We start from the raw sequence: 6,000 nt of genomic DNA, 5'->3' as shown, positions 1-6,000 counted from the left end.
AGAGGAACAAGGATCATGCTTCAGATTGCCAACATTTCATCAACCTGAATTGTTATTTTGTCTCTCCATAGATGTACTTGGCCCATTGTGCATCTGCAGTTTATGTTTACTGCCTGTTATAGCATGGATGAAATTACCAGAAAGACAGTCACTGGTAGATACAAAGCAGCTTCTTTATCCGACACAACAAGGTACAGCAGGCATCTTACGGATGGAGACGCTTTCCGTAGAAAGGTCTGCTAGCTCAATGTGGGCTCGATATTTATGTGCTAAACACAAAGGCAATCGCTACTTAAAAGTTATAGACAATGCTTCCTATTGAAGCTACATACAAAATCTCACACCATCCTTTCCTCCTGACCCCAACATGTCCAGGTTGGTATCTACAGCCTTTAGGAATGTAAGTTAAGTCTACGATACATTTATTTGGCATTTCCCGTGCTAACGTAGAAGACAATTAATATTTATAATGTATAGGTGATACTGCCTTCAAAACTACAGTATCAGGTCAAACTGCCGGAAGTATCTGGTATTCACACCTTCTAGGAAACCCATTGTGATGGACTCAATCCACAGTCCTTTGTCAAACAGTTAAAATAGAAGTCTGGTGGCCAAAGTCATTTAAGTGTTAGCAAATCATCTACCCAAAAAGAAATCCACTCTAACACTGCCTATTATGTCACTGGTGTTTAGGGCAGCAACGAAGGTCTTCCATCTCTGGCAGTGATCAGGGCTTCCTTCATCATGTCAGTAGCTTCCTCTCAGTTTTCACTACTGTCAGTCGTGCAAGCCCTGGATGGAGACTCAGGAATACTGTCACACATAGATGTAGAAGATTCTTCATTGCTGTTTCCATAGTAATTTTGTTCTACCAGTCAGAATTGTTAGTGCTGAGCTGAGTCCCCAAACCTGGAGGACCAGTGGACCACTCTTAGTCTGGCCTCTACCTTTTGACCTTTTCGGCATGGGTGACCTTATCAAAAGCCAAAGCATGAAGCCCTGATTCCAGTCAAGGCAGCTCTCCAGATCATTGAGGCATGCAAGTCTCCAAACCCAGCGACAAAGTTGTGGTCATTTTGGCAGGTGCATCTGCTGTATTTCCTGCTTTAAAATCAGATGTCAAACATCTGCAGAAATTGCTTTGCAACTTTCAGCATCGTATCTGGAATAGTATCTGAACAAAAAAATTATACTAGCTTAGTCTTTAATATACCCTCTGTTATAGGGAGAAATGATGCAAATGTTTTTGGTGAAGATGCAATAAATCTAGGATTTATATAGCAAGGGTTTTGGTGAAATGTAGAAACCGCAGTTTTGCTTTGGAAACGTAAGGTATTTAATTTAATGTTTGGTTATATTGACATTTCATGCTCATTTACACCAAATACTCAACAAACAATTTTTTGGATATTTTTGTTTTTTGCTATCTTTCTTTTTACTTTGTTTATTGGACCAATGAAGTGCAGAAATTGTACAGCAAATGAGGAAGCAATAACCTTGATGAACTGGACTAATAGAACATGTATGCTTTCTGTTTGTGGTAAAAAGCATGGATTGCATTAGTAAAGGCATCCATTAGTCTTGCGAGACCATGGATCTGCGCCTGGAAAGTCTTCACTCTCCAGGGTGCAGGCCTGGGCAAGGTTGTATGGAAGACCAGCAGTTGCCCATGCTGCAAGTCTCCCCTCTCCACAACACCGATATTGTCTAAGGGAAGGGCATTAGCACCCGTGTCATCGCAGAGCACTATGTGATTAAGTGCCTTGCTCAAGGACACAACACGCTGCCTCGGCTGGGGCTTGAACTCACGACCTTCAGATCACTAGTCAAACACCTTAACCACTTGGCCACATGCCCACATATGATTGCATTAGTAAATCTGTGGTTTATAAACCCTTTTCTCCCAGCAGCTAGATTGAAGCTACTTCGACTTTTCAAATAATATTTTAAAACTTGAAGACACTGTTAGAGTTAACAGGCAAGCACTTAAATTGACACTTTGCTGTTTAGTTAAATTTTGAAGATATGAGTGACTTTTTATTTTTCAGTTGCACCGCATCAGCAACAGGTATAATCATGACCCACGTTTATGATCAGTCAGAATAATCCACAATACATTGGAAGTAGCAGGCTGTCCTCTGTTAATGGTTAAAAAGAAGTTGATCAAATTACTGAATCCAGCAAATGACGATTCAATGACCCACATAGTACAATGAAACATTGAAATGAGATCTGACGTAAATCTGCCATGCGTTGTTGGAAGCTGTACCCTTCAGAGTCAATAACAGAACTGTCTGTGTTTTGTGACTGACTTGCAAGTCTGTCTATAGAAGTTTGTGCTGCTTATGTTGGTCTGCTTCATGAACTTTAGTCAAATCAGCAACTGATTACATAGTTCAAGCAAATGAGTTTTACATATTGGACCATATGTATCTGAGGTGTGCAGGGTGGCACACCTGAACTGTTATTTTCCTCTTCTTTTTCAAAGTGTTTATCATTACAATTAACAAACTAACAGTTTTCAATTTTGATTGTGTGACGAAGTAATGGTGGCAGGATGAATGCACTTAGATTACCCTGACTAATTTGTTAAACAAAACTAAAATAATAATAACTACCATTTATAACCCACTAGTAACATTATAAGCAGACACGAGGAAATCTGCAGATGATGGAAGTTCAATCAACACACACAAAAAGTGCTGGTGGAACGCAGCAGGCCAAGCAGCATCTCTTACTATCTCTACTTTCAGTTAGTCCTGACGAAGGGTCTCGGCCCGAAACGTCGACTGTACCTCTTCCTAGAGATGCGTTCCAGTAACATTATAAGATGTCCCAAGACACTTCAGAGCTTGGTAAATGAAATTTGACATCAACCTATTTTATGACAGACAGTCAAAAGCCTTTGAAGACAAAGCAAATGAACGGAAGTTAATGAAGAGGATTCAAAACAAACAAAGCAGTTAAAGTGATGGCCATAAGGAAGGCAGTGATTAAAAATTGGGTGCATGCAAAATGCCAGAAGTGGAGATGCCTGTTCGACTGGAGGAAGTTATAAAAAAAGGGAAAGCTGTGTAAACAAGAATGAGAAATTTCAAATGTAGGTATTGCCAATCCAGTTAAAATGTATGTTTTCATAAATAACATGGCAGAGGCATTTTAAGTTTAAGGGAAATGGTAGCAACTTACTTTATTGTCAACCCAATGCAGAACATAAAGCTCAGTAAAAAAACTTCACATCATTACATCATCACATCAGACCAGCCTCTTAAGGTGAACCTCAACTTAATGTCGGCGGTTGTGAGTTATGCATATGTTTCCACCCATTACATCTCCCTACAAAAACCATGCACCTGTAAACTCAGGTAGAGTAGGTGAATGGTAAAACTGAAGACATGAATTGTCAAGATCAGATTTATTTCAGGTGGAAAGTGAAGATCCCGTTGGGGAGCCCTTGAGGAGTCAACTCTTGAATAATTAGGAGGTAAATAGTATTTCAGCACTGGGAAGTAATTAAGTGTGATGTATGTCAAGTTAATGAAGTCTGAGACCGAAAGCATGGATAGGTGATCAGAGGCACATCTTGGGGTTAAATACAATGATAAGATTCACAAACTTGTCAGCCTCAGACAGCTGACAAGAAGCGGGACTGAGTTTATGCCTAGGCTCAAGGACATTGCCTTTAAATCAGTAACGATAGGGAGGACACCCCTGCCATGGTTTTTCTAAACTCTGATGCTCCACAAGGCTGCATCCTCAGCCCCCTTCCCCACTCACTGTGCACACGCGCCTGCATGGCCAGATTTCACTCAAACTCCACCGATGGGTTTGCAGAAGATGATGATTCAGAGTATAGGAAAGAGATAGAGAGCTTAGTAATATTGTATCATGACCTCAGCCAAAACAAAAGGGCTGGTCAGTGACTTCGGGAACAGGATGGAGGCTGAGAGGGTTCCTAGGAGTGAACATCACCGATAGCTTATTGTGCTTCAACCACATACACGACACGATCAGGAAAACTCAATGTTTCTACTTCCTCAGAAGGCTAAAAAAACTTTGGCATGCCACCATTGACCCTTTTCAATTTTTATCAATGAACCATAGAAAACATCCTATCTGGATGCAGAATGGCTTGGTATAGCAACAGCTCTGCACATGACTGTAAGAAACTGCAGAATCACGAACACAGCTCAGCATGCCATGTAAACCAACCTCCTCTCCATGGTCTCCGTCTATACTTCTCACTACATCAGTAAAGTAGCCAGCATGATCAAAGACCCCACCCACCCCAGCCATTTTCTCTTTTTCCCTCCACCAGGAGGGTAGACACATTAGCCTAAAAGCATGTAGCACAGGCTCAAGGATATTTCTAATTGGTCTCAGCCCGAGACATTGACTCTTTATTCCTCTCTGTGGATGCTGCCTGACCTGCTGAGTTACTCCAGCATTTTGTGTTTGTTGCTCTGGTTTCTACTCCACTGTTATGTGACTGTTAAATGGCTCCCTAGTATGATAAGATGGATTCTTGACCTCACGTTCTACGTCATTATTCACAAACTATCACGTTATGATCTTACGCCTCCTTGTTTATCTGCACTGCATTTTTTGGGTGTCTCAGCAGCAAAGCATTTGCTTGAAGCCTTGGTTCTTCAGAGTTAATTCCGGCAGCGTTCCGCAAGGAGTCACTGTATGTCCTCCCTGTGGAAGGTATGGGTTTTCTCTGGGTCTTCTGGTTTCCTCCCAGAAATAAATATGATTGTAGACACTAGAAATGGAAGCACATTGAACAAAGTACAGCACAGGACCAGGACTTCAGACCACAAGGTATCTGCCGAACATGTTGCCAAATTAAACTAAATATGTACATGATCCATATCTCTCCATTTCCTCAATATTCTTGTGTCCACCAGCCTTTTAAATGCCAGATCAGGCTGGGGCATGGCTCAGAAGATAACAGAAGTGAAGGAGACTGTAGCGGTGATGGGAGATTCTATAGTCAGAATAGAGGTGAGATTCTGTGGGAACGATAGAGATACCTGGATGGTATGTTGCCTCCCATGTGCTAGGGTCAGGGATGTCTTAGATCAGGTCCACGGCATTCTCAAGGGGGAGAGGGAGCAGCCAGAAATCTTGGTACATATTGGCACCAATGACGTAGGTGGGAAAGGTGAGGAGGTTCTGAAAGATTTTAGGGAGCCAGGTAGAAAGCTGAAAAGCAGGACCTCCAGGGTAGTAATCTCTGGATTGTTGGCATGTCATGCGCTAGTGAGGGTTGGAATAGGGATCTCATTGGGATCGCTTCTGGGAAGGTATGACTTGTACAAAAGGGATGGGTTACACCAAAACCCAAGGGCAACCAATATCTTTATGGGCAGAGTTCCTAGAGCTGTTCGGGAGGGTTTAAACTAATTTGGCAGAGGGATGGGAACTGGAGTGATATTGCTGAATATGGGTAGTTGGTTTACAAACAGAGGCCATGTGCAGAGAGACTGCAAGCAAGGAAAGGCATGTGATAGGGCAAAATTGTGGTCAACAGTATAAGTTGCAATGTAAAAGGGGGAATAAATCAAAAATGGTGAATACAGGACTGAAAATGAAATATTTGAATGCACGCAGTATATGGAATAAGGTAGCTGAACTTGTAGCAGGTACAGATTGGCATGTATGATGTGAGCATCACTGAATCGTGACTGAACGAAGATTATAGCTGAGAGCTTAACATGCAAGGATACACGCTGTATCAAAATTACTGGCAGGTAGGCAGAGGGGTTAGGGTGGCTCCTGGTAAAAATTGAAATCAAATCATAAGAAAGAGGTCACATAGGATTGGAAGGTGCTGAGTCGATGTGGGTAGAGCAAAGGAACTGCAAAGGAAATAATACCCTGATGGGACCCCCAAACAGTAGTAAAGACGTGGTCTACAACAATCGAAGATAGAAAATGCATGTCAAAAGGGCAGCGTTTCGATAATCCTGGAGGATTTCAATTTGCAGATAGATT

Source organism: Mobula birostris, chromosome 14 (genome assembly GCF_030028105.1).
Source record: "Mobula birostris isolate sMobBir1 chromosome 14, sMobBir1.hap1, whole genome shotgun sequence".
NCBI classification, from domain to species: Eukaryota; Metazoa; Chordata; class Chondrichthyes; order Myliobatiformes; family Myliobatidae; genus Mobula; species Mobula birostris.
Note: the sequence above shows the minus strand (reverse complement) of the source record.